We start from the raw sequence: 20,179 nt of genomic DNA, 5'->3' as shown, positions 1-20,179 counted from the left end.
TGAAAATGGAGAGGAAGGAAAACAACCCTGTGCCAAATTACTGTCTTCAGACAGACAGACAGACAGACAGACAGACAGACAGACAGACAGACAGACAGGGTCCATCGGTTATCAAAACAAGCCGGTCATATGATAATCTATCCCCATTTACTAACACATGTCCTCCAGGAAGTGAGTGACTCGATTAGCTATGCCTATGGGAACCAAACATATGAACTTCAAGCGCACACACAAAACACACACACACACACACACTTTTTGGATGAGACAGAGATATAAACACACCGTGATGAAAAGGGGTATGGGTATTATGAGCCCACACCCTACACACAACAAATCACCACACAGGAAAAATAACAACACACTAGAGCAGCCATACAGCAGGCAGAAACTACTACACCAGGGGAACAATGCCCCTAAACTCAACGTACTTCTCATCGTTTCATCCAATAAAAGATGGCTCTCAGGCAGCACCAGTCCTAAGATCTGTTTGTCCATTCAAATCTTACAATAACACCATGTGCAATGGATTCAGAGAGATAGATAGTCTTTCGCTAGACTGAAATAGTAGCCTAAATGATTTACATTGTGACTCATAAGACACAGCTATTGTTGGAGGTGAACAAGATAGCCAATGATGTCCACAATGTACTCTGAGAACACATTGAAATCTATGCCTATAAAAGAAAACAATTAGGGTTGATTAGGGTCAAATTCTGCCAAATTGAGATATGCAAAAATTGTTGCCATTGAACGCTGTGTAAACATTCAAATCCAATAGCTGCCGTCTTTCTAATTGGTTGATAAGCTTTATGAATCTCAGCTGTGCCCGGGAGATAGGCTTGATGATGCACCACATCACATGCACAATAAACATGATGTGGTTCTTTCCCCTAGTGCCTTTTCCCCCATCTGGTAAATGGACGGTACACGTACCATGGGGAGGCCCGTGATAAGACACAAAGAGATCCATTCTCACCCTACCACCCCTTAAGCTATCGGTTTCACTGGGTTTCAACAAATAGTTTTCCCCTAATGTGCCATTAAGATGTGGAAGTTTAGAGATGAATGACAATGGTATAGCACTTTAATTCCATCTCAAAGTGATTAACATTGTCTGGGGAGTTACTCAACCCTTCCTCATTCCATGTTTTAATAAAGTGACATTACACTTATGAATGAAAGTGTGTCCAATTATTTTTAACCTCAAAAGTGGACTCATGCCAGGATGAAACCACGTCCCATCACATTGGTTGTGTAGATCCAGATATGTGCCTCGACCCCAAATGAATGGAAAAGATTAGCACCATCTAATTCCCTGGTTTTCCTGCTTTTAATTTGTGTTTACCCCTTCTATTTTTGGGGGGTCGAGGCATATAGCTGGATCTACACAACCAATGTCGTGGGACATCTAAACATTAGACATCTGACAAACTTTGATTTGAAAGTGTAATGTCCCTTTAAGTCAATGTGGATAAGGACCACAAGCTGTACTGTTCTGTGCCTCTGTAGCCGTGCCTAGGATCACTGTACGACGGCGGACCACCCTGTACACACTAGACTGTGTTAGACTCGACAGGCAGCAGCTACAAGCTTCCGTACATCCTAAACATACCACTGTGACAAACTGTAGGATGTAACACACACAAAAACACAGACCCTCGGAAATGTTACCAAAGAACTGTAAAACTTTCTCAGATCTCCGCTGTGCTCCCAGATGTGTGGCTTAACAGTGAAGCCTGCACGCGCGCACACACACACACACACACACACACACACACACACACACACACACACACAAAATGGGGGAGCATGCCCAAAAACATACAACATACACATGATCACACCTAAGCACATGCACACACAGGACACAGAACACACACACCCTGCGCAGGGCTAAACCCCATTATTCCATTTCAACAGCTAAACCTCCCCAAATATAACCCAGGGAGATCGTGTTTTGACAATTAATAAAAAGCTTCTAACCACAAACTTAACCACCCCAATTTAATAACAATATCAATCTGCAACGCCTGTCACATGGTTAGTTGACAAAGGGAGTTACACGGTAGTATTTAGCTTAAATTCAAGCAAGCAGGTGGTCCATTTTTACAAGTGCACCCTAGGGCGTCCCCGACAGATGAGCACTTAAAATGCAGGGTCACGTTCCTAGGTGCTTGTTTTACCGAGAAAGCATTAGGGAAGTTGTCATGGTAGTGCAGTCTGCAGAGGGTAAATATTTGTATTTATTGTTATTGTTTAACAGTGTTTTAGTATTATTTAAACTTTATTTTGACAGAGAGTTATGCTGAGACCAAGGTCTATTTTACAGATGAGTCCTGTATACACACCAATACACATCAACACAACACCAATACAACACCAATACACATCAACACAAGAACAATACAACATCAATACAACACAAATACACATCAACACAAGAACAATACAACATCAATACAACACAAATACACATCAACACAAGAACAATACACATCAACACAACACCAATACAACACAAATACACATCAACACAAGAACAATACAACATCAATACAACACAAATACACATCAACACAAGAACAATACACATCAACACAACACCAATACAACACAAATACACATCAACACAAGAACAATACAACACAAATACACATCAACACAAGAACAATACAACACCAATACAACACAAATACACATCAACACAAGAACAATACACATCAACACAAATACACATCAACACAAGAACAATACACATCAACACAACACCAATACAACACAAATACACATCAACACAAGAACAATACAACAGCAATACAACACAAATACAAATCAACACAAGAACAATACACCATCAACACAACACCAATACAACACCAACACAACACCAACACAACACCAATACAACACCAATACAACAGAAATACACATCAATAAACACCAATACAACAGAAATACACATCAACACACACCAATACAACATCAACACAAGAACAATACAGCATCAATACAACATCAACACAAGAACAATAGAACATCAATACAACATACATACACATCAATAAACACCAATACAACATCAATGAACATATCACATCCAATTCTATACACTGAATACTTTATGTATCTATACATATTATATACATATCTACTGTATGTATCTGTGTTACAATTTGATGTTAACATGTTTTTCTATACCTTTACTTTAAGCATTCATTTGCAGGCTATGTATATACCACACGTATTCATTAAGCCACATAAATATGATTCTCCAAGTGCTTCCCAATTCTTCCTCAACCTGGCTTCCTGCCTCCTCCTCTCTCTCTGTCTTTCCACACTATCTTGTATCAGTCCATTTGATGTGAGGGATGTGTACCTGCTCCGCCCGTCTTGTCCTCCTCATGCATTATGAAACAGTGTCTCAGCACAGCCTGTCTACATGTCACAAACAAGCAACCTTTATTGAACACGGACCTGGTTTCCTCTGCTTCTCTCAGAATACAGGCCAAGGAGCAAGATTGCAAATGCAGCCTGTTTTGTCATGAATTTGAGTTGACACACATAGACAACACATTTGCACTTAGTGATGAAACAGTTCAGTACAGAATGTCTACACACAAACCCAAACCCACCCACCCACCCACCACACACACACCCTATAGGCAGCCTATCCATCCTGCAGTCCCCTCCTGGTACAGGGCCACTTGGTTAATCGATAAGGAACATTGTCTCATTCTCCTTGGCCAGGGCTACGATTCTCCAACAATGATAGAGGGAGGAGAGATGAGAGCGAGAGGAGAGAGAGTGAGAGAGGGAAGAGGAGAGAGAGGATGAGGGGTGAGTAAGACATGGCTCCCGGAGCGAATCGATCGAGGGGCTCTGATTGAGCGGGCCGGACAGACAGCCTTTAATCTCAATAGACTGGTTGTGTCATCAGACCACTTCTTCTATTGTGCTGCTAAGCTCCCAGCCCAGTGTTGCGGCAGCTACAAAGTCATACTGATGACTATGGAGTGCTAATGTTATGAAATTCATCCAATCAACAAATTGCATCACATCAATGTCTCCCTGAGAACATGACATCAAAGCAAAGCACAGACCTTCATATAAGATACATGATCCTCACCAATACACAAACCAATTAAACCCTGTTACACACTAACCAGATGAAATATACACCCTACACAAAAAAATACTATATGACTAAATTAAATGTAATAGGCCTACCATCTCATCTTACAGACAGAGACAGATTGTTTGCATGACAATAATAGTTTAGAGTATCTGGGCTGATTTGATATTGATTCGTCATCTCTCTGTCCGTCTGTCTGCCTGATGCGGGATTGATTCGTCTGCCTGGTTGATCTGCCATTGCTTTACTTGGTCAGGATGATCTGGGAACAATTAGTCCATTAGCCTGATCTGCCATGAGTTTGTCTTTAGGGGGAAACCTTGCACTCTGTTCGAAAATACTAACTTCCAACTTTATAGTATTGAGTTAAGACTGTAAAGAGAAGAAATAAGATCCATGTTGCATTCTGAAGCTGATGGACAGTGATGAAATAAGATCTGTGTTTCATTCTGAAGCTAATTTACATTTACATTTTAGTCATTTAGCAGACACTCTTATCTAGAGCGCATACATTTTATTACATTTTACATACTGAGACACGGATATCCCTACCGGCCAAACCCTCCCTAACCCGGACGACGCTATGCCAATTGTGCGTCGCCCCACGGACCTCCCGGTTGCGGCCGGCTGCGACAGAGCCTGGGCGCAAACCCAGAGACTCTGGTGGCGCAGCTAGCACTGCGATGCAGTGCCCTAGGCCACTGCACCACCCGGGAGGCTAATGAACAGTGATGAAATAAGATCTGTGTTTCATTCTGAAGCTAATGAACAGTGATGAAATAAGATCTGTGTTTCATTCTGAAGCTAATGAACAGTGATGAAATAAGATCTGTGTTTCATTCTGAAGCTGATGGACAGTGATGAAATAAGATCTGTGTTGCATTCTGAAGCTAATGAACAGTGATGAAATAAGATCTGTGTTTCATTCTGAAGCTAATGAACAGTGATGAAATAAGATCCGTCTTGCATTCTGAAGGTAATGGACAGTGTGTAAGAATCATATGGAAAACATCTCAGCACAACATACCGTCAGATGAAGCAGATGCTAAGCTACAGCACTGTTTTGCTAGCACAGACTGGAATATGTTCCGGGATTCTTCCGATGGCATTGAGGAGTACACAACATCAGTCAATGGCTTCATCAATAAGTGCATCGCTGACGTCGTCCCCACATTGACTGTACATACATACCCCAACCAGAAGCCAAGGATTACAGGCAACATCCGCACTGAGCTAAAGGGTAGAGCTGCAACTTTCAAGGAGCGGGACTCTAACCCGGAAGCCCTCCGACGAACCATCAAACAGGCAAAGCATCAATACAGGACTAAGATCAAATCGTACTACACCGGCTCCGACGCTCGGATGTGGTAGGGCTTGCAAACTATTACAGACTACAAAGGGAAGCACAGCCGAGAGCTGCCCAGTGACAAGAGCCTAAGACCTTTAAACAGGTCAACATTCACAAGGCTGCAGGGCCAGACGCATTACCAGGACGTGTACTCCGAACATGTGCTGACCAACTGGCAAGTGTCTTCACTGACATTTTCAACCTCTCTCTGTCTGAGTCTGTAATAAGAACATGTTTCAAGCAGACCACCATAGTCCCTGTGCCCAAGAACACTAAGGTAACCTACCTAAATGACTACTGACCCGTAGCACTCACATCTGTAGCCATGAAATGCATTGAAAGGCTGGTCATGGCTCACATCAACACCATTATCCCAGAAACCCTAGACCCACTCAAATTTGCATACCTCCCCAAAAGATCCACAGATGATGCAATCTTTATTGCACTCCACACTGCCCTTTCACATCAGGACAAAAGGAACACCTATGTGAGAATGCTATTAATTGACTACAGCTCAGCGTTCAACACCATAGTGCCCTCTAAGCTCACCACTAAGCGAAGGGCCCTGGGACTGAACACCTCCCTCTGCAACTGGATCCTGGACTTCCTGACGGGCCGCACCCCAGGTGGTAAGTGTAACAGTATAACTTTAAACCGTCCCCTCGCCCCGACCCGGGCGCGAACCAGGGACCCTCTGCACACATCAACAACTGACACCCACGATGCGTCGTTACCCATCGCTCCACAAAAGCCGCGGCCCTTGCAAAACAAGGGGCAACACTACTTAAGTCTCAGAGCAAGTGACGTAACTGATTGAAATGCTACTAGCGCGCACCCGCTAACTAGCTAGCCATTTCACATCCGTTACACTCACCCCCCTTTCAACCTCCTCCTTTTTCCGCAGCAACCAGTGATCCGGGTCAACAGCATCAATGTAACAGTATAACTTTAAACCGTCCCCTCGCCCCGACACGGGCGCGAACCAGGGACCCTCTGCACACATCAACAACGGTCGCCCACGAAGCACAGTCGTTACCCATCGCTCCACAAAAGCCGCGGCCCTTGCAAAGCAAGGGGCAACACTACTTAAGTCTCAGAGCAAGTGACGTAACTGATTGAAATGCTACTAGCGCGCACCCGCTAACTAGCTAGCCATTTCACATCCGTTACATAAGGGTAGGTAAAAACACATCCGCCATGCTGATCCTCAACACGGGGGCACCTCAGGGGTGCGTGCTCAGTCCCCTCCTGTACTCCCTGTTCACCCATGACTGCACGGCCAGGCACGACTCCAACACCATCATAAAGTTTGCCGATGACACAACAGTGGTAGGCCTGATCACTGACAATGACGAGACAGCCTATAGGAAGGAGGTCAGAGACCTGACCATGTGGTGCAAGAACAACAACCTCTCCCTCAACGTAATCAAGACAAAGGAGATACTTGTGGACTACAGGAAAAGGAGGACCGAGCAGCTGTAGTGGAGCAGGTTGAGAGCTTCAAGTTCCTTGGTATCCACATCACCAACAAACTAACATGGTCCAAGCACACCAAGACAGTCTTGAAGAGGGCACGACAAAACCTATTCCCCTCAGGAGACTGAAAAGATTTGGCATGCGTCCTCAGAACCTCAAAAGGTTCTACAGCTGCACCATCGAGAGCATCCTGATGGGTTGCATCACTGCCTGGTAAGGCACTACAGAGGGTAGTGTGTATGGCCCAGTACATCTTTGGGGCCAAGCTTCCTGCCATTCAGGACCTCTATACCAGGCAGTGTCAGAGGAAGACCCTGAAAATGGTCAAAGACTCCAACCACCCTAGTCATAGACTGTTCTCTCTGCTACGGCACGGCAAGCAGTACCGGAGCGCCAAGTCTAGGTCCAAGAGGCTTCTAAACAGCTTCTACCCCTAAGCCATAAGACTCCTGAATATCTAATCAAATGGCTACCCAGACTATTTGCACTGCCCCTCCCCCCTCCATTACGCTGCTGCTATTCTCTGTTATTTTCTATGCATAGTCACTTTAATAACTCTACCTACATGTACTGTACATATTATCTCAATTATCTTGACTAACCGGTGCCACTGCACATTGACTCTGTACCGGTACCCCCTGTATATAGCCTCACTATTGTTATTTTACTGCTGCTCTTTAATTATTTGTTACTTTTATTTCTTTTTGGGGAGGTATTTTTCTTAAAACTGCATTGTTGGTTAACTTCTTATGGCTGCAGGGGCAGTATTGAGTAGCTTGGATGAAAGGTGCCCAAAGTAAACAGCCTGCTTCTCAGTCCCAGTTACTAATATATGCATATTATTATTAGTATTGGATAGAAAACACTCCGAAGTTTCTAAAACTGTTTGAATTATGGCTGTGAGTATAACAGAACTCATATGGCAGGCAAAAACCTGAGAAAAAATCCAAACAGGAAGTGGAAAATCTGAGGCTGGTCGAGTTTCAACCAAGATCCCATTGAAATCACAGCGAGATATGAATGAGTATTCACTTCCTACGGCTTCCACTAGATGACAGGAATGAGTCACCACTGCCATGAGGTGAACATTCTTTGACCACGCGCGTTCACGTGATAGGCAGCTCCGTTCCATCGCTCATCTGAAGTCAATGTAATTCTCCGGTTGGAACGTTATTCAAGATATATTTGAACAACATTCTAAAGATTGATTCAATACATCGTTTGACATGTTTCTACTGACTGTTTCGAAACTTTTGGACATTTCGTCACGTTTTAGTGAACGCGCTTTGTGACTTTGGAATTGTTTACCAAACGTGCTAACCAAAGTAGCTAATTGGACATAAATAACGGACATTATCGAACAAATCAAGCATTTATTGTGGACCTGGGATTCCTGGGAGTGCATTCTGACGAAGATCATCAAAGGTAAGGGAATATTTATCATGTAATTTCTGGTTTCTGTTGACTCCAACATGGCGGCTAATTTGACTATTGTTCTGAGCTTCGTCTCAGATTATTGCATGGATTGCTTTTTCCGTAAAGCTTTTTTGAAATCTGACACAGCGGTTGCATTAAGGGGAGGTATATCTTTAATTCCATGTGTATAACTTGTATTATCATCTACATTTATGATGAGTATTTCTGTTGAAACGATGTGGCTATGCACTATCACTGGATGTTTTTGGAACTAGTGAATGTAACGCGTCAATGTAAACTCAGATTTTTTTATATAAATATGAACTTTATCAAACAAAACATACATGTATTGTGTAACATGAAGTCCTATGAGTGTCATCTGATGAAGACCATCGAAGGTTAGTGATTAATTCTATCTCTATTTGTGCTTTTTGTGACTGCTATCCTTCGCTGGAAAAATGGCTGTGCTTATTGTGGTTTGGTGGTGACCTAACATAATTGTTTGTAGTGCTTTCGCTGAAAAGCATATTTGAAATCTGACACTTTGGTGGGATTAACAAACAAGATTACCTTTAAAATGGTATAAGACACATGTATGACTGAGGAATTTTAATTATGAGATTTCTGTTGTTTTGAATTTGGCGCCCTGCACTTTCACTAGCTGTTGTCATATCATCCCGTTACCGGGATTGCAGCCATAAGATTAAGGTCTTGTAAGAAAGCATTTCAATGTAAGGTCTACAACTGTTGTATTCGGTGCATGTGACAAATGCAAAAAAATATATATTTGATTTGTATTAAGGATTTGTATTAAGGATTTGTATTAAGGATTAAGGATCGGCCCCTTATTTTTTTTTTTTAATTTCGCCTAAAATGACATACCCAAATCTAACTGCCTGTAGCTCAGACCCTGAAGCAAGGATAGACATTTTCTTGGTACCATTTGAAAGGAAACACTTTGAAGTTTGTGTAAATGTGAAAGGAATGTAGGAGAATATAACACAATAGATCTGGTAAAAGATAATACAAAGAAAAAGACAACATTTGTTTTTGTACCATCATCTTTGAAATGCAAGAGAAAGGCCATAATTTATTATTCCAGCCCAGGTGCAATAAAAATGTTGGCCACTAGATGGCAGCAGTGCATGTGCAAAGTTTTAGACTGATCCAATGAACCATTGCATTTCTGTTCAAAATGTTGCGTCAAGCCTGCCCTAATGTGCCTAATTTGATTATTAATAACTTTTAATGTTCAAAACTGTGCACTCTCCTCAAACAATAGTATTGTGTTAATTCACTGTAATATCTACTGTAAATTGGACAGTGCAGTTAGATTAACAAAAATGTAAGCTTTCTGCCAATATCAGATATGTCTTTGTCCTGGGAAATTTCCTTGTTACTTACAACCTCATGCTAATCGCATTAGCCTACGTTAGCTCAACCATCCTGCAGGGGACCCACCGATCCTGAAGAAGAGTGTTACAGTGTGTGTGTGTGTCCACATTTAACTCCCCTACCTATGGCCTACTCATTTCATTAATCTCCTCCCACCTCCTCTTCATCTATCTCCATCCATCCATCCACCCACCAATCCAACTCTCTTCCTCCCTCCATCCCCCTCACCACAGCAGCACAGGCTGACTGCGGTTGCAACGTGATCCCCATATGCGGTTGATATTTCATCAGTCACGGTTCATCTCCTAGGGCCTCATGATTGGGCTGACTCCATCAAAGAGAGAGGGATAGAGGGAGGAGAGGAAGAAGGGTGAGACAAAGGGGGCATCGAGGGCCCCATCAGCTTTGACACAGACCCAGCCTGGCACTGTCCTGATGGAGCCATTACTGGAGCGGTAAAGAGAAAGAGGAGAGGAAGATGGAGACACGGAGAAAGGAGAGCGAGCGGCCTACTGTATCTTGCCAATGAATGAATTAACACACTGACTCTCTCTCTCTCTCTCCCTTTTCTACTTTCTCCCTCCCTCTCCATCTCGGGCCCAGCGTTCCAGATACTACCACACACAGAGAAGAACACATGCACATGCAAACTCACACGCACTCCATTCCTCCTTAAATGCCTCTCATTCTGCATCTCTCTCTCCAGATTACATTAATTAACTTTGAATGCAATATCTGCACAGCTGCTGGCTGCATCCTTAACACATCCACTGCATTTAGATTTTATTCTTGGGATTTAGCTTACCACTGCATTTTAACTTTACAACATAAAATATAACCAATAATATAACATATATTACAGTATATCACTGGTGACGAATGAAATTCAACTAAACACTGCAATAGACTATAGGGGAAAATTAGTCGAATACACTTCTTCATTCTAAGTGGTATGCCTGTGACAGAATTAGGGATGAACATATTGGAATCGGACGATATTAGCTAAAAATGCCAACATCGGTATCGGCCGAAGTCTAGTTCAAAGCCCGATGTGCAAAACCGATGTCAAAGCTGACGTGCATACCTATATAACGAAACTACATGACGTAATGACGCCACATAAAATGTTTCACTATACGTGAAACACAGCATATCTAAACTAGCCCACAATGTCTGCTGTGTGGATCGAGCAGTCAACAAGTCGAGCAGTCATTTGAAAGAGTAAGAACATTTCAGCTAGACAACTCAAAGGCGAAATCCATTAAAGCCAAGATAATGAAATTCATTGCCCTTGACAATCAACCGTTCTATGTCATGGGTGATGTTAGCTTTCGCCGACTGGTCGAGCACCGGTTAACACTACTTTTCCGATGTTGCCCTACCGGAGTTACACAGTAATAGCATCACTGTTATTAGCTTCATGACATACATACTATGGAACACCGTTTGGGTCTTTGCGTGTCAAAAAATATACAGTAACACTGTCAAAGCTGTACAAAGAAGTCAGGAAACAAGCAAACACCGGCAACGAACGATGTGTTTACAATACCATGTTGGTAATAAAACTTCTGGGGTAGCTAGCTTCAGCTTGGTACCTAGCTAGCACCAATACAACCAGCCTGAAAACAATGACCAGTAAAACCTGCAGTCATTTTCACTATTCTTAGCAATGATTTAGGAATACTTGTAAATATTAGCTAGGTTGCCACTTGTTGTTCGCCTGTTGAAATTGAACTTCAGCTCATGAAAATAAATAGCTAGCCAGCTACTTAACCACGTGGCCCAAAGCTAACGTTATAAGCAGCCAGCTAGCTTAATCTAGCTAGTGAGGCTCGACCGGACCGGGTTATGTGTTGTGAAGCTAGCCACAATAAGGATTAGGCACAATAATGGAATTTGCGGTTTGCCTTCAAAATAAACGTATGTCATTGACAGTGATGCAGTGGAATACAAACAGTAGAATTATGCCATACTTTTACTTTGAAGGCTAATCGCAAAGTCCAATATTGTGGCTAATCGTTATTGTGGCTAGCTTCACATAGACGGGTCCGACCAACATCAAATAAGAACTGTCTTATAAATTAGGGTTATTATTTTAGATGATGATACCTAGCTATATAGTTAGCTAGCTAACTATAACTACTGAAACAGATTATGTGTGTTTTTGGGGAAGAACATTGTTTGCATCCATGAGAGGGCTAGCTTTTTTATATGATCAGAACTGTAGGTGCGCAAGACAACTTTACCAGCATCATAGCATACGTATCGATAAATCGCTGTGACATATGAAATACGAATGATAGTGTAACCAATCCATAATAACTGCGTAAAAAATTTATGAACGCGTTAAATTATTATGTAATGTGCAGTCATATTCAGGTCCTGATTGGTGAACAAGCTTATTTGACACGTCAAATAGTGTTATTTGACAGGTCAAATTGTGTTAAATAGTATATTTTTTGACACGCAAAGACCCAAACTGCGTTCCATAGAAGTCCTGGTTGAGAATGAAACAACTGAACAAAATAACAACAAAAGAGCACAGCAAGTAAGTGAAAGAAATAGGTTTTGATTAATGGGGACATTACCAGCAAAACAAAATAACTTTGGTCCGTGTGGTGTGTGTGTGTGTGTGTGCGCGTAACGTTTATTTAACTAGACAAGTCAGTTAAGAACAAATTCTTATCTACAATGATGGCCTACCCCGGCCAAACCCGGACGACGCTAGGCCAATTGTGCGCCGCCCTATGAGACTCCCAATCACAGCCGGATGTGATACAGCCTGGATTCGAACCAGGGACTGTAGTGACACCTCTTGCACTGAGCTGCAGTGCCTTACACCGCTGCATCTATGTGTGTGTGTTAACTATTTAACTGTACTAGAATGCTTAAAAGGCCCCTCAAATTTGAAATATCAGTTATCGGTATCAGGGTTTTTGGCAAGGAAAGTATCAGATGAAAATGTCATAGCGGTGCATCACTAGATAATTCACTAATAATTCCATCCCGCCTGGTCGCAAACTCACAACCCTCTGCATTGTAACAAAGTGTATGGATCCGGGGCAACAGTACTTAGGTCTTAGGAGAAAATCCACTAGTGTGGACATTGGACCAGAGCCAGAGCTACATTGCATGACAAAACAGAACTATCACTAAGACAACACTAGCGGCAGACGGGAATGGGCAGCTGATGATCTGTGGGTGTGACATCGCCCCATTCACCGTGGTGAACTGAGAGCGACACCCTGTCCTGGTTGTCTTAGTGCTGATGCTCCACTTCTAGTCCAGATCACTGGTAAGTCATCTGGAAGACATGACGGTGATGACAGTTGGTCTGAGACACTCTTTCTCTCTCTCCCTCTTCATCATTGTCTCTCTCCCTCTTCATCGTCTCTCTCCTTCTTCCTCTTCATCCTCTTCAATCTCCATTTTCCTCTTCATCATCAGCTCTCTTCCTCTTCGTCCCTTTCCCTCTTTATCATCGTCTCTCTTTCTCTTCATCATCATTGTTACAGGTCTAGTCTCTCTCCTTCCTCTTCATCATCATCTCTCTCCCTCTTCCGCTTCCTCATTGTCTCTCTCCCTCTTCATCCTCGTCTCTCTCCTTCTTCATTCTCGTCTTTCACACTCTTTCTCTTCATCATCGTCTCACACTCTTCCTTATCGTCTCTCTCCCTCTTCCTCTTCATCCCTCTCCTTCCTCTTCATCATCATCTCTCTCCCTCTTCATCATCGTCTCTCTCCCTCTTTATCATCGCCTATCTCCCTTTTCATCTTCATCATCATATTTATTCCTCTTCATCATCCTATCTCTTCCTCTTCATCATCATTGTTGCGGGTCTAGTCTCTCTCTCCTTCCTCTTCATCATCATCACTCTCCCTCTCCATCTTTTCTCTCCCTCTTCCGCTTCCTCATTGTCTCTATCCCTCTTCATCCTCGTCTCTCTCCCTCTTCATCATCGTCTCTCACACTCTTCCTTATCGTCTCTTTCCCTCTTCCGCTTCATCATCGTCTCTCACACTCTTACCTCTTCATCATCGTCTCTCTCCCTCTTGCTCTTCATCCTCGTCTCTCTCCTTCTTCCTCTTCATGGTCTCTCTCCCTCTTCATCATCGTCTATCTCCCTCTCCCTCTTCCTCGTCATCTCTCCCTCTTCCTCGTCGTCTCTCTCCCTCTACATCATCATCTCTCTCCCTCTTCATCATCATCTCTATCCTTCTTCCTCTACATCATCATCTCTCTCCCTCTTCATCATCATCTCTCTCCCTCTTCATCATCATCTCTCTCCTTCTTCCTCTACATCATCATCTCTCTTCCTCTTCATCATCATCTCTCTCCTTCTTCCTCTACATCATCATCTCTCTTCGTCTACATCATCGTCTCTCTCCCTCTTCATCATCATCTCTCTCCTTCCTCTTTATCATCGTCTCTCTCCCTCTTCCTCTTTATCATCGTCTCTATCCCTCTTCTTCTTTATCATCGTCTCTCTCCCTATCATTCTTTATAATTTTCTATCTGAAAAACTCTCACTGTCACTTTCTCTCCTTCTCTGGAAGACATGGCAATCTCTCGCTCTCTCTCACACACACATTCTATCTCGCTCACTTTATTTTCAATCTTAACCACTCTTTTTCTCTGAAATGTTCCCTTTCCTTTATCCATTCCATCTTATTGTGATTCCATCACACATCCTAACTGTCTCTCTCGCTTTAGCTCTGGTTAATTGCCACATCTTTGGTTTTGCTGTTCCCATATATATATTCTCTGTCATGTGTATTTGGTGTGTTTCTCTGGTGTTTCTCCTCCCAGACAGAGATCTGTCCTGTCAATCAGCAGTGATGGAAAAAGTACTCAATTGTCATACTTGAGTAAAAGTAAAGATACCTTAATAGAAAATGACTCAAGTAAAAGTGAAAGTCACCCAGTAAAAGACTAAAAGTATTTGGTTTTAAATACATTTAAGTATCAAAGTAAATGGAATTGCTAAAATGTACTTACAGTTGAAGTCAGAAGTTTACATACACTTTAGCCAAATACATTTAAACCCAGTTTTTCACAATTCCTTACATTTAAACTTAGTAAAAAATCACTGTCTTAGGTCATTTAGGATCACCACTTTATTTTAAGAATGTGAAATGACAGAATGATTGTAGAGAGAATGATTTATTTCATCTTTTATTTCTTTCATCACATTCCCAGTGGGTCAGAAGTTTACATACACTCAATTAGTATTTGGTAGCATTGCCTTTAAATTGTTTAACTTGAGTCAAACGTTTCGGGTAGCCTTCCACAAGCTTCCCATAATAAGTTGGGTGAATTTTGGCCCATTCCTCCTGATAGAGCTGGTGTAACTGAGTCAGGTTTGTAGGCCTCCTTGCTCGCACACGCTTTTTCAGTTCTGCCCACAAAATGTCTATAGGATTGAGGTCGGGACTTTGTGATGGCTCCAATACCTTGATTTTGTTGTCCTTAAGCCATTTTGCCACAAAATTTGGAAGTATGCTTGGGGTCATTGTCCATTTGGAAGACCCATTTACGACCAAGCTGTATCTTCCTGACTGATGTCTTGAGATGTTGATTCAATATACCCACATAATTTTCCTCCATCATGATGCCATCTATTTTGTGACGTGCACCAGTCCCTCCTGCAGCAAAGAACCCCTTGATGGGATGCTGCCACCCCTGTGCTTGGGTTGGTGTTCGGGTGGGATAGTGTTCTTTTTTCTTGCAAGCCCGCCCTTTTTTCCTCCAAACATAACAATGGTCATTATGGTCAAACAGTTCTATTTTTGTTTCATCAGACCAGAGGACATTTCTCCAAAAAGTACGATCTTCGTCCCCATGTGCACTTGTAACCCGTAGTCTGGCTTTTTTATGGTGGTTTTGGAGCAGTGGCTTCTTCCTTGCTGAGCAGCCTTTCAGGTTATGTCGATATAGGACTCATTTTACTGTGGATATAGATACTTTTGTAACTGTTTCCTCCAACATCTTCTCAAGGTCCTTTGCTGTTGTTCTGGGAATGATTTACACTTTTCGCACCAAAGTATGTTCATCTCTATGAGACAGAACACGTCTCCTTCCTGAGTGGTATGACAGCTGCGTGGTCCCATGGTGTTAATACTTGCATACTACTGTTTGTACAGATGAACGCGGTACCTTCAGGTGTTTGGAAATTGCTCCCAAGGATGAACCAGACTTGTGGAGGTCCACAATTGTTTTCTGAGGTCTTGGCTGATTTCTTTTGATTTTCCCATGATGTCAAGCAAAGAGGCACCGAGTTTGAAGGTAGTCCTTGAAATACATCCAGAGGTACACCTCCAATTGACTCAACTGATGTCAATTAGCCTATCAGAAGCTTCTAAAGCCATGACATCATTTTCTGAAATTTTCCAAGCTGTTTAAAGGCACAGTCAACTTAGTATATGTAAACTTCTGACCCACTGGAATTGTGACACAGTGAATTATAAGTGAAATAATCTGTCTGAAAACAATTGTTGGAAAAATTACTTGTGTCATGCACGAAGTAGATGTCCTAACTGACTTGCCAAATCTATAGTTTGTTTGCAAGAAATTTGTGGAGTGGTTGAAAAACGAGTTTTAATGACTCCAACCTAAGTGTACGTAAACTTCCGACTTCAAACTAATTATCAAAAGTAAAAGTATAAATCATTTCAAATTCCTTATATTAAGCGAACCAGATGGCACAATTATTTTTTTTGACAGATAGCCAGGGTCACACTCCAACACTCAGACATTTGGCAAAAATATAAATAGTAAAGTAAAATCCATATACCCAAAACAACTACTTAAGTAGTAATTTAAAGTAGTTTTACTTAAGTACTTTACACCACTGCCAATCTGTGAGTTTGTGAGTGTGTGTCTGTGTGTGCCTGTCTGTGTCTGTGTGTAGTGCATGTGTGTGTGTTTGTGGCTAGTTAAATACCTAAGCATTAGGCCTCCCGAGTGATGCATTGGTCTAAGACACTGCATCACAGTGCTACCTGTGCCACTAGAGATTCTGGGTTCGAGTCCAGGCTCTGTCGCAGCCAGCCATGACCGGAAGACCCATTGGGCGGTGCACAATTTGCCCAGCATCGCCCGGGTTAGAGGGGGGTTTGGTCGGCAGGGATGTTCTTGTCCCATCGCGCACTAGCGACTTCTGTGGCGGGCCGGGAGCAGTGCCTGCTGACACAGTCGCCAGGTGCACAGTGTTTCCTCCGGCACATTGGTGCGGCTGGCTTCCAGGTTAAGTTGGCATTGTGTCAAAAAGCAGTGCGGCTTGGCTTGGCTTGGTTGGGTTATGTTTCAGAGGACGCACGGCTCTCGAACTTTCGCCTCCCCCGAGTCCGTACGGGAGTTGCAGCGATGAGACAAGACTACTTCGTGGTATTGGATACCACGAAATTAGGGAGGAAAATAAATAAATAATACCTCAGCGAGGAACGGGCCCCTGTCTTAAGTGGGCCTCATGAATTAGCCATGGCAGTGGCTTGCAGCAGGCGCCATTCCCGCTGCTCACACTCTCATTACTGCAGCACATATTGTGCATTCGGAAAGTATTCAGACCCTTTCCCTTTCTCCACATTTTGTTACGTTACAGCCTCAATCAAAAATAGATTAAAAAACACAATTCCCCATAATGAAAAAGCAAAAACAGGTGTTTAGAAATTGTTGCAAATTTATAAAAAATAAAAAAACATAAATATTACATTTACATAAGTATTCAAACCCTTTGCTATGAGACTCGAAATTGAGCTCAGGTACATCCTGTTTCCAATGATCATCCTTGAGATGTTTCTACAACTTGATTGGAGTCCACCTGTGGTAAATTCAAATGATTGGACATGACTTGGAAAGGCACAAACCTGTCTATATAAGGTCCCACAGTTGACAGTGCATGTCAGAGCAAAAACCAAGCCATGAGGTCGAAGGAATTGTCCGTAGAGCTCCGAGACAGGATAGTGTCGAGGCACAGATCTGGGGAAGGTTACCAAAACATTTCTGCAGCATTGAAGGTCCCCAATAACACAGTGGCCTCCATCATTCTTAAATGGAAGTTTGGACTGTGAGACTAGTCAGGATCGAGGCAAAGATGAACGGAGCAAAGAATAGAGAGATCCGTGATGAAAACCTGCTCCAGAACACTCAGGACCTCAGACTGGGGAGAAGGTTCACCTTCCAACAGGACAACGACCCTAAGAACACAGCCAAGACAACGCAGGAGTGACTTTGGGACAATTCTCTGAATGTCCTTGAGTGTCCCAGCCAGAACCCGGACTTGAACCCAATCAAACATCTCTGGGGAGACCTGAAAATAGCTGTGCAGCGATGCTCCCCATCCAACCTGACAGAGCTTGAGAGGATCGGCAGAGAAGAATGGGAGAAACTCCTCAAATACAGGTGTGCCAAGCTTGTAGTGTCATACCAAAGAAGACTCAAGACTGCCAAAGGTGTTTCAACAAAGTACTGAGTAAAGGGTCTGAACACTTATGTAAATGTAATATTTCATTTTTTAATTAAAAAAAAAAAAATTCAATACATTTGAAAAAATGTCTAGAATAAGGCTGTAATGGAAAAAGTCAAGGGGTCTGAATACTGGTCTAGAATCACTACCAGTCTTCAGTAAAGTACCTCTCCTCTCATCTCTGATCTGTAATCACTACCAGTCTTCAGTAAAGTACCTCTCATCTCTGATCTGTAATCACTACCAGTCTTCAGTAAAGTACCTCTCCTCTCATCTCTGATCTGTAATCACTACCAGTCTTCAGTAAAGTACCTCTCCTCTCCTCTCTGATCTGTAATCACTACCAGTCTTCAGTAAAGTACCTCTCCTCTCATCTCTGATCTGTACTCACTACCAGTCTTCAGTAAAGTTCCTCTCCTCTCATCTCTGATCTGTAATCACTACCAGTCTTCAGTAAAGTACCTCTCCTCTCATCTCTGATCTGTAATCACTACAAGTCTTCAGTAAAGTACCTCTCCTCTCATCTCTGATCTGTAATCACTACCAGTCTTCAGTAAAGTACCTCTCCCCTCCTCGCCGCATCATTTGTTATTTTTTTTCTCTTACTTCTCTTGATTTTTCATTCATTCATTCATTAATTCATTATCCCCTCTCTCATTTTTGTGTGTGAGTGTAGGAATGAATGTGTGTTTCTGGCGGGATTTAGGATTGACGAGAGTGCCCTCCCATTCCCAAACTAGTAATCCTGTCAGAGTGAACGTGTTAAAAGCCTATAATCTGAACAAATCTCCCTGGATTACACACACAGGTAAGATGGAGAGCCTGGCACGCCCACGGAAAGCAGAGAGGAGGAGAATGAAAGGAGTTGGGGAGGGGAACTTCAGATGTACTACATCTTTGCACAGCTTGATATTATTCTTCTGTATTTCTATGATAAAGCAAATGTCAAAGTAGCCAAAGTAGTTAGGTACCCAGTCAGTTTATTATATCGTGACTATTCTATTCTAGAGTTTAAGTGGAGCAAGAGCTAAAGTGAGTCTACGGATTCCTTTGCCTCGGTAATTAAATAACAATGGCTGAGTTAGGAACAGAAGAGCTATGTACAGTAGCACAGACACACGACTGACTTGACTTCACTCAGCCAGCCTCCTTCAGCCAGGCTATTCTTCATCAAAACCACGCATCGCAGCCAAGCACTGAATAAAACAAAAGAACAGACTGACTGCACACAGAAATGATGTCTCAGTCAGTCAGACACAGACACTAATAAACAAACGAAGGCCCACAAACGTAGGCATATCAACACTCACACACACTCAAACACAGTGCATACAGAAAGTATTCAAACCTCATGACTTTTTCCACATTTTGTTGTGTTACAGCCCGCATTTTTAATTGATTAAATTGAGATTGTGTGTCACTGGCTTACACACAATACTCCATAATGTCAAAGTGGAATTATGTTTTTAGAAATTCATAAAAAACAAAAAGTCAATAAGTTTTCAATCGCTTCGTTATGGCAAGCATAAGTAAGTTCAGGAGTAAAAATGTGCTTAACAAGTCACATAATAAGTTGCATGGCCTCACTCTGTGTGCAATAATAGTGTTCAACGTGATTTTACATGCTTACCTCATCTCTGTACCCCACACATACAATTATCTATAAGGTCTCTCAGTCGAGCAGTGACTTTTAAACAATGATTCAACTACAAAGACCAGGGAGGTTTTCTAATGCCTCGCAAAGAAAGAAATGTAGAAAAAAATGCAAACATTGAATATCATTTTGAGCATGGTGAAGTTATTAATTACACTTTGGGTGGTGTATCAATAATCCCATTCGCTATTAAGATACAGGCGTCCTTCCTAACTCGGTTGCCTGGAGAGGAAGGAATCCACTCAGGGATTTCACCATGAGGCCAATGGTGACTTTAAAACCGTTACAGA

The 20,179-nt window shown here is 42.3% G+C and overlaps 1 protein-coding gene across 2 annotated transcripts in view; it reads right to left on the bottom strand.

Annotated features, from left to right (window-relative positions):
* The window catches only part of LOC129858288 (alpha-1,3-mannosyl-glycoprotein 4-beta-N-acetylglucosaminyltransferase B), a 180,465-nt gene that overhangs the window by 44,438 nt on the left and 115,848 nt on the right, over positions 1 to 20,179 (bottom strand). The window lies entirely within an intron of this gene.

This window comes from Salvelinus fontinalis, chromosome 6 (genome assembly GCF_029448725.1).
Source record: "Salvelinus fontinalis isolate EN_2023a chromosome 6, ASM2944872v1, whole genome shotgun sequence".
Taxonomy (NCBI): domain Eukaryota; kingdom Metazoa; phylum Chordata; class Actinopteri; order Salmoniformes; family Salmonidae; genus Salvelinus; species Salvelinus fontinalis.
Note: the sequence above shows the minus strand (reverse complement) of the source record. Positions and strands in the feature narration are given on the sequence as shown.